General features: G+C 39.6%; 1 pseudogene; it reads right to left on the minus strand.

The window, feature by feature from the left end:
• Positions 1-3,756: 3,756 nt before the first annotated feature.
• On the minus strand, positions 3,757-6,840 carry LOC148919398 (uncharacterized; annotated as a pseudogene).
• Positions 6,841-10,424: the final 3,584 nt, after the last annotated feature.

A 10,424-nucleotide genomic window follows, 5' to 3' on the forward strand; every position in this document is an offset into this window, starting at 1 on the left:
TGGAAACAAAATGGCCTGCAAAAATTGTGATAGATTTCATTATGGAAAATGTTGGTATGAAGGAAAACCTAAATGCCATGGTTGTGGGAAGCCTGGACATATGATCAGAGATTGCTATGGACACAAGAATGTGCAGAAAGTGAATTATGCAAATCAGGAGGAAGATTGTGGCACTTTGTTTTATGTGTGTAATGCTGCAACTGATGTGAAGGTAAATCACTCTGGTATATTGACAGTGGTTGTAGTAACCACATGACAGGAGATGAGGGACTTTGGTCAATATTCAAAGGAATTTGAGCTCTAAGGTGAAGATGGGAACTGGAGAAGTGGTCCCAGTTGCTGGAAAAGGAGTTTGGTGATAAAAACTAAGTTAGGCAAGAAGCACATTCATGAAGTAATGCTTGTACCGGCCTTGAAGAAAATCTGCTTAGTGTTGGGCAAATGATGGAACATGGCTATCACCTTGTGTTTGGAGGAAATGAGGTGAGTGTTTATGACAATCAGTCACTAGAAAATCTGATTGTGAAAGTGCAGATGACAAATAATGATGCTTTCCATTGACGATGATGCCTGCGAGTGAGTTGGTTCTCAAAGCAAGTGTCACCCATTGCTTGCAGACATGGCATAAAAGGCTAGGGCATTTAAATGAAAGAAGTATAAAATTGCTTGAGAATCAAGGGATGGTTCATGGCTTACCTCACTTGGAGCAGAAGTCAGTTGTATGTGATGGTTGTATGCTTGGAAAACAGCATAGGGATTCTTTCCCTTTGGAATCCACTTGGAGAGCTTCAAACCCTTTGGAATTGGTTCACACAGACATCTGTGGACCAATGAAAACAGAATCATTATCCGGAAACAGGTACTTTCTACTGTTTACAGATGATTTTACTAGAATGTCATGGGTGTACTTCATCAGAAATAAGTCAAGTGCATTGGAATGTTTTAGAAAATTCAAAGCTATGACTGAGCTGCAAAGTGGGTATAAGATAAAAGGCTTGAGAAGTGACAGGGGTGGAGAGTTTCTATCTGGAGAATTCAACAAGTTTTGTGAGGAATCTGGTATTCAAAGGCAGCTAACTATGGCATATTCTCCACAGCAAAATGGAGTGGCCGAGAGGAAGAACAGGACAGTAGTGGAAATGGCCAAGTCCATGTTGCATGAGAAAGGTGTTCCCTATGAGTTTTGGGCAGAAGCTGTAAATACAGCAGTCTATTTGCTAAATAGATGTCCTACCAAGGCTCTTAACAAGATAACACCATTTGAAGCTTATACTGGCAGAAAACCAGGAATTGCCCATTTAAAAATATTTGGATCACCTTGTCATGTGCTTATTCCTTCAGCATTGAGGCATAAGCTTGAAGAAAACAGTCACAAGTGTATTTTTGTAGGCTATGGTCTCTGTGAAAAGGGATATAGGCTGTTTGATCCAAGTACTAGGAAGATAATTCTGTCCAGAGATGTGCAATTTGATGAAAATGGCTTATGGAAGTGGGAAAATACAAATGAAGAAGAGATGGTAGTCTCCTTTGCCTACTCGAGAATCAAAGCTGTGAACCAAGTCAAAGCTTGGATACATCACTGCAAATGAATGAAGAAGTCACATTACGAGCTGAACCAAGTCAAAGCTTGGATACACAAATTCAAATAGTTGAAGATACCACTCTGCAAGATGAAGGCGGGTGAAAGTTCTCATTTCTTTGATCACACACCAAAGAAATGGAGAAGTGTAAGTGAAATCATGGCTGAATGTAATGTGTGTATTGTGGAACCTGAAAATTATGAAGATGCAACTCAAGATGAGTCATGGAGAAAGGCAATGGAAGCTGAACTGAAATGATAGAAAAAATGACACTTGGAAACTTGTCGAGAGACCATTTGCTAAACCTGTGATTGGTGTTAAGTGGGTCTACAAGACTAAACTGAATCTGGATGGTACTGTGCAGAAAAACAAGGCTCGTTTAGTGGCTAAAGGCTACTCACAAAAGCCCGGTATTGATTACAATGAGACTTTTGCCCCTGTGGCAAGGCTAGACACCATTAGGACTTTGATTGCTCTTGCAGCACAAAAGGAATGGTACCTATTTCAACTGGATGTGAAGTCTGCCTTTCTCAATGGCATTCTAAAGGAGGAAGTTTATGTTGAACAACCTCAAGGATATGTACAAGAGAGCAAGGAAACCAAGGTGTACAGGTTGAACAAGGCTCTATATGGATGAAACAAGCCCCAAGGGCTGGTATGATGAAATAGATGCCTATTTCAACACTGCAGGTTTTAAGAAAAGCTTAAGTGAAGCTACTCTCTATATCAAAACAAGTGACACCTCAGGTATTATCATTGTCTCACTCTATGTAGATGACATTATATATACTGGAAGCTGTCCTAAAATGCTTGAAGAGTTTAAACAAGATATGATGCAACACTATGAGATGACAGACTTGGGTATGTTGCACCATTTTCTTGGCATGGGAGTGGAACAAACTGATAAGCATATTTTCATTCATCAAAAGAAATATGCCATGAAAATTCTTGAGAAGTTTGGAATGAGAGACTGCAAGTCAGTGGCAATTCCATTAGTGGTGAATGAGAAATTGTGTAGAGAAGATGGAAGTGAAGCAGCAGATGAAAATGAATTCAGACAGATTGTAGGAGTCTGATCTGACCGCCACAAGACCAGATGTCATGTTTGCATCTAGCTTGCTTGCTAGGTTTATGCAGAAACCCTCAAAGAAATACATGGGAACTGCTAAAAGGGTGCTGAGATACATACAAGGCACATTAGATTTTGGAATTGAGTTTGAAAAGGGAAAACAGCTACTCTAATTAGGTACTGTGATAGTGACTGGGCTGGGAGTGAGGATGATATGAGGAGCACCTCAGGATATGCCTTCACACTAGGCTCAGGTATGTTCTCTTGGGCTTCCATCAAGCAAAACATAGTTGCTTTATCTACAGCCGAAGATGAGTATGTGAGCGCTGCAGAAGCAACTTCACAAGCTAAGTGGCTTAGATTTGTGCTTGAAGATTTTGGTGAAGAACAGGTAGAAGGGACTCCAATTCTATGTGACAACACCTCTGCAATTGCAATGGCAAGGAATCCAGTTCATCACCAAAAGACAAGGCACATCAGCAGGAAATTTCATTTCATAAGGGAAGCCATTCAAGCAAAAGAAATCGAATTGGTGTACTGCAAGACGTAAGATCGAGATAGCAGTATATTTTGACTAAGGCTCGCCTAAGGATCGGTTTGTGAGGTTGAGAAGCTTGCTTGGAGTGAAATCAGCTAAAGGATTAGATGAGAGTGTTGAAATATAATCCTTTTCTGGCTGATTTTCTACTGCTCGCTGATTTTCTCTGCTCGCTGATTTAATCCACTTCGATTCGTCCCGATTCTGTCCGAGTTGTTCGATTACCTTTGATCGCTGCCTGATTTGTTAGAGCAGAAGTAATTTTCTATTTTTTTGTTGTTCTGTCTATTTTAAATGATGTAATGAGAACCATTAGATCATAGTCTAGGTGGATTCTCTAGCTTAGATTTGGTATGACACGTGTAAGCACCTAATAGGGTGACAGTTGTAATTCTGTTAGAAGAGAATCACATTTCTCTCTACGTCACTACTATGTAAGCGGAAGAACGTAAGAATTCATATAGAACAGTGCCTTCATCATTTTTCTCTTCATTCTCTCTAGCTGAAATCTCCAGAAAATACATCTCTTCCTAAATCTGAAAATACATATATAAACTAAGAACTCTAACATATAGTTCCTACATATATTCATGTGATGTTTCTGTCAATCCTGCGGTATGTGAATGAAAATTGTAATAAATTAACTTCAAGTGAGAATCTAATGATGAGGTTGCATTGCTTGCACTGAATCCAGGCACCAACACTTGTAGTTTGGTCTCGACATTTCATAAAGCTCATTGAGCGTCATCTTGTCAAGTTTGTCAGTTTCCCATGAATCAAAACTTCCGGGGATGTCTTTTGCACGCATAGTAGCAAGTGTTGCCACATTGCCTACTTTCTGTTGATCTAGCCCACGGAACCTTTTGTATAGTCTCATAGCAGACACACAATCTTCATATGGATCATGAAAACCTGACTGGATATCATACCTGTAAAACCAAAGCCTCATGACACTAAATATTCACTGGAGCACTTAAAACTAGAGCCTACTTCTATAAGCAAATAACACAGACACTAAAAAAGTAAAAATCTGAGAAGAAGAATAACTTGCCCTAGATATGTTCTGGTCTGGTACTTGAGCGGGTGGCTAACCTGATTTGTTTTCATCAGTAGATGGTAGCTTGCAGTATCCCTGCATATAGAATAGATAACTGTCAAGCATCTAGAGGCTACAGAGAACAGACTTCTTTGCTCCAAGCTAAGCTTCTAGGAACCTTTGTCAAATAGATGCCATATTAAAGCTGGTCCTTTATGCAAAATTTCATCATGACTAAGACCATAATCTTGACTGGCCTGAATGAAAAGAAGTACAGCCATAAATGCAATTGTCCAAGAAATATTGACACCATCTATCTTACAGATATACAAAGTAGCCCAAACACTATGGCCTATATAATAAGAAGGGAGTGAAGAGAAGAATAAAGAGTGCATATGAGAACCAAAGCATAACATGACATGATAATCCAATCAGATCTAGAAAAATTATAGAAACACTGTGCTCATAATTCACATATCTCAAGAGGATTACAGAAGGGAAAAAAAAAACTCTTATACCTAAGCAGGTAATCAGGACAGTTTATTCTCAAGCAATCCAAATCATTCTCTAAACTATGCCCCACAAGAATCTTGGTCTTTCCATTATACAAAATTTGCAAACTTTATCTTGCACTTTTTGGAGTGGCATGCCATCTCTGAGATGCTCCTGTTAATCCAGTACCTTCATATCTGGAATGGAAACATTGTCAACATGTGGGAATGATCAGAGGCCTATTCACAAAATTCTTGAAAGAAATCAAAGATGAGAAACATCACACACTAGTACCTGTAATGTATGACAGGATCTTGGGGCTGCACATAAGTGTGGAAGAGGATAGTCTCTTCTTCATCAATCAGGCACACCCTTGCACACAGGTAGTGATCCATCACTTCGACCAGCAACCATTTCACAATCCAGAGCAATTGCTTCTGTACCATCTCCAATGTGATTTTCCTTGCTGGAGTTTATATCATATTTAAATTCTTCACATGGCTCCATCATTGTTCCTTGCGACCCTTCGACTTAAAATATAAGTCATGTATGTGCATATCTATATAATGTTGCAGCTAAGAGTATCTTTAATGGGTAAAAAGAGTAAGAGATTCAGAATACTAGAAGATGACAAGTTTCTCAATTCCATACGGTATGTGCATATCTATATACTGTTGCAGCTAAGAGTGTCTTTAATGGGTAAAAAGGGTAAAAGATTCAGAATACTGGAAGATGACAAGTTTCTCAATTCCGTACAGGATGCTTGATGTTCAACTAATCAACTTACCAGAGAAACAGGCGCAGATAGGCGACACATATATTTATGCGAGCTCAGAGAAGTTGGCTATCAAAAAGCTTCAAACATGGATCACAACCTTGTTCAGAGAAAACCCTCTTGCAATATTCTTTTGCCAGTGGTCCTAAATCATAGCAACCAGGGAAAGGAAATTAAACAACAAGCAATCTTAGAGATGAATCAAAATGACTATGCAAAGATCGGATCAATTACAATGCAACATGGAATTACATCTCACTAGTGATATGCTCCCTCTGTGATTCAAAAGATTTGAAGTGCCTTTACACACTCCACATCTAGGCTGATGAACTGAATGGAAAGAGACGTTAATGTGCTCGACAAGATGTTCCTTTTTCTTATACAGCTTGTAGCATACAGCACATTTTGTTAGTGTTTTCAGGTGTGTGTGTGTGTGTGTTCAGAATTTGCAGAAGAAAATGAAAGGAGGAAGAGGCAAGAAGAATTATCAAAATCTGTCTGCTATACGTGTAGCAGCAGAAAGTTTCATTTACTGCTCTGTTCTTCTTACAACCTCACACACATAGTGTGAGGGATATATTCGTTATGCACAGCAGCTGGATCTCTTACATCACAAGATGATCTCAGCCATTCACCTAGGCAACCAATAGGAAGCTTACACTTGTCATGAAGAAAATAAAAAGAAAAACTAATTGAACTAACTCTTAAGTCAGCTTAAGGCTTATAATTCAACACTCCCCTTTAAGTCTTGAGCTGATTTAACTCCAAGCATGCTTCTGAGGTAATTGAATCGATCCTTAGCCAGGGTTTGGTGAAGATGTCAGCTAGTTGTTCCTTAGTAGGACAGTACACCAAGTCAATGATGCCTTCTTGAAGTGCATCCTTGATGAAATGATATCTTCGATCAATATGCTTTGTCTTCTGATGAAACACAAGGTTTTTAGTGATGGCAATTGCAGATGTATTATCACACTGCAGTGAAGTTGCTTCTGTCTGAAGTTCTCCAAAGTCTTCTAACACAAATCTGAGCCAAATGGCCTGTGCAGAGCCTCGATGCACTTATATACTCGCTTCTGCTGTGGACAGCGCCACACAATTTTGCTTGACTGAAGCCCAAGAGAAAACACCGCTGCCAAAGGAGAATGCATATCCAGAAGTGCTTTTGCTGTCATCAATTGATCCTCCCCAGTCACTGTCACAGAAACCAATCAACATTGCATTATTTCCTTTTACATACTCTAGACCATAGTCTAGAGTTCCCTTAACATATCTTAGTACTCGTTTATCAGTTCCATAGTGCTTATTTGTGGGGCAATGCATGAAACGAGCAAGCAGACTAGAAGCATACATAATATCTGGTCTAGTGGCAGTTAGGTACAAGAGGCTACCTACAATGCTTCTATATTTGCTCTTCACTTGCTGCTCCACTTCCATCATCCTTAGCTAGCTTTTCAGTTGCTACAAGGGGTGTAGTTACAGACTTGCACTCATTTAAACCAAATTTGTTCAATAAAGAACCTGCATACTTCTTTTGGTGAATGAATATGCTTGAGTTCGTTTGAACCACTCCCATGCCAAGAAAGTGATGTAGAAGGCCCAAATCTGTCATCTCATATTTCATCATCATCTCTTCCTTGAATTCATCCAACAATTCCGTGCAGCTCCCTGTATACACAATATCATCAACATAAATAGAGACAATGAGAATATCTCTATCTCCCATTGTCTTGGTATACAAAGTTGCTTCACTTAGGCTTTTCTCAAAACCACATTGCATGAAATATGTGTCTATCTCTCCATACCAAGCTCTAGGTGCTTGTTTGAGACCATAAAGAGCTTTGTGCAGCCTATATACTTTATCTTCCTTGCCTTTGATCACATAACCTTCTGGCTGGTCAATATAGACCTCTTCTTGCAATACACCATTTAGGAAGGCTGATTTTACATCAAGTTGGTACAGCTTCCACTCTTTCTGAGCAGCCAGGGCAATGATAGTTCTAATGGTGTCCAATCTAGCCACAGGAGCATAGGTTTCATTGTAATCCAGTCCTGGTTTCTGAGCATACCCTTTGGCAACTAACCTTGCCTTGTTCTTTTGAACTGAACCATCCAAGTTTAGCTTGGTTTTGTAAACCCACTTGACTCCAATAACTGGTTTCTCAGTTGGTCTGTCAACCAATTCCCAAGTACCATTTTTCTCAATCATTTGGAGTTCATCTTCCATAGCTTTTAGCCATGCCTTGTCTTGAGCTGCCTCTGCATATCTTTCGGGTTCAATGATGCAGAGATTGCACTGTGCAAGCACATCATCTAACCTTCTCCACTTCAGTGGTGTGTGGTCATAAGCTTGAGTGTTTCTTTCTTCACTGCTTATGTCACTTGAGATATGTTGTGATGATGCTTGAATAAATGTCTGAGGTGTTAGTGCAGCATTCTCAGCTTTCTCTCCTATAACGAAACCATGCTCACTTAGACTTTCATAAAAAAATGGTGTCACAGCCTTGCCATAGTTTTCTGTCCAGTTTCAAGATCCTTCTTCATCAAAGATGACATCTCTTGACAATATGAGTTTCTTGGAGATTGGATCAAAGATTCTATAAACTTTCTCATAGGTTGCATAACCAACAAACACTCCCTTCACACTTTTAGGTTCCAGTTTGTGTCTTAGTTCATTAGGCACATGAACATAACACAAAGAGCCAAAAACTTTCAGATGAGCAATGCCCGGCTTTCTTCCACTATAAGCCTCAAAAGGTGTGACATTGTTTAAAGCTTTGGTAGGGCATCTATTCAAGATATATACAGCTGTGTGTACAGCCTCTGCCCAAAGAAAATAAGGTATTTCATTCTCATGTAGCATAGACTTAGCCATTTCAACCACTGTCTTGTTTTTCCTTTCTACCACTCCATTTTGCTGAGGAGTATAGGCCATTGTGAGCTGTCTTTGAATCCCATGATCTTCACAAAACTTCGTGAACTCAGAAGATAGAAATTCTCCACCTCTGTCACTCCTCAAGCATTTCACCTTGTGTCTAGATTGCAACTTAGTCATGGATTTAAATTTCTTGAAACAATTGAAAGCTTCAGATTTGTTTCTTAAGAAATAAACCCATACCATTCTTGTAGAGTCATCAATGAACAACATGAAGTACTTGTTTCCTGCAATGAACTCATTTCTCATAGGTTCGCAAAGATCAACATGGATTAACTCAAGAGGAACACTTGCTCTTATAGCTTGGCCTTTTGGGAAACTAATTCTGTGTTGTTTGCCAAGTTGACAACCCTCACACACCACTCTGTTCTTCTAGTTGTGGCAGTCCATGCACCATGTCTTTATCTCTCAACTGTTTTAACCCTTTAAAATGCAAATGTCCTAGCCTTTTGTGCCAAGTCCATGTGCCATGAGTGATACTAGCCTTCAAGACCAATTGGTTTTCAGCTAGAAAAGACAGGGGATAGCATCTGTTTTTCTTCATTTGAACTTTGATAATGAGGCAGTTCATTGAGGAACTATCGAACACCTTGCACATTCCACCTCCAAACACCAGAAAATATCCATGCTCATCCATCTGACCAACACTCAACAGATTCTCTTTTAATCCTGGAAGATACATCACTTCCCTAATGTACTTCCTTCCTTTTGTTGTGTCAATGACCAATGAACCCATGCCAGCCACCTTCACAAGTGCACCAGTTGGCATTTGTACCTGTCCAGCCACATTTGTCCTTACATCAACAAGCAAATCCACATTTCCAGTCATATGGTTGCTGCAGCCACTGTCAATGTACCACTCCCCTTGTGTTTCAGTCTCAAGTGTTGCACAATTAGCATAAAACAAGTTTCCAGACATCTCCATTTTACTTGCACAATTTGCCTTCTGCACAGCCTTCTCTGCAGTGCATTCTCTAGCCAAATGACCAAACCTGTCACAGTTGTAACACTTCGGCTTGCCCTTATACCTGCATTCTCCAAAGTGATACTTGAAGCACACCTTGCATTGGGGTTTTACAGCTTCTTGACCTGTAGATAAGCTGTGAGTTTGTGCAGAATTATTCCATTGAGGCTTGCCTTTCGATTCCCAAGGTTTGCCTTTTGGATTCCAATTTTTCTGAGCCTTGGATGGACCAGAATTAGCTGCATTCTTATTCTGACCTTTTGAACTCACTGTGAATGAGGCAAAAACTTTCTCCAGTTGCATCTGCATTGTGCAACTCAAATCGTTGCTCTTGACTTTTTAGAATAGCAATTACTTCTTGCAATTCCACAGTCTCTAGACTCTTAGTGTTCTCAATCACTAAACAAATGGGATCATATACCTTGCTATGACTAATCAAAACCTTTTGCACAAGCCTCTCATTCGAGAGCACTTCACCATATGTTTTCATTTGATTAATCAGATCATTCAGTCTAGTAAGGTAAGCATATGAAGATTCACTATCATGCATTCTAGTATATTCAAACTCACGTTTGAGAGTTTGAAGTTTTACCGATCTAACATGATCTCCACCATGAAATTCTCCATGTAACAGCTCCCAAGCAGCTTTGGCATAGTCTGCATTTGCAATTCGTGGGAAAATCTGATCTGAGACTGCATTTTGGATAATACCCAGAGCCTTTGCATCCTTCATGAGGATTGCAGCTGTTTTCTCATCATCTTCTTCCTCCGAGGTCTCCTCGTTGCCTTCTTCTTTTTCTTCAATCAAACTGAATTCCCTTCTCTACCAGATTCCAGAGCCCATATGATTTGAATATGGTCACCATCTTAATCTTTCAAAACTCATAATTTTCACCAGAGAAAATTGGGGTTCTCACCTCTGAGCTTCCAGATTCAGCCATGGTTGGTCTCTGATTCTTCAAAAAACGAGTTGTTTTCAGATGTAGAAGAAAAACCCAAATTGCCCGATGATTTTTCCTTTCACAGATTGAACGCCCA

The sequence above is a fragment of the Prunus mume genome, linkage group LG2 (assembly GCF_029339155.1).
Source record: "Prunus mume cultivar Tortuosa linkage group LG2, ASM2933915v1, whole genome shotgun sequence".
In the NCBI taxonomy this organism is placed as follows: Eukaryota; Viridiplantae; Streptophyta; class Magnoliopsida; order Rosales; family Rosaceae; genus Prunus; species Prunus mume.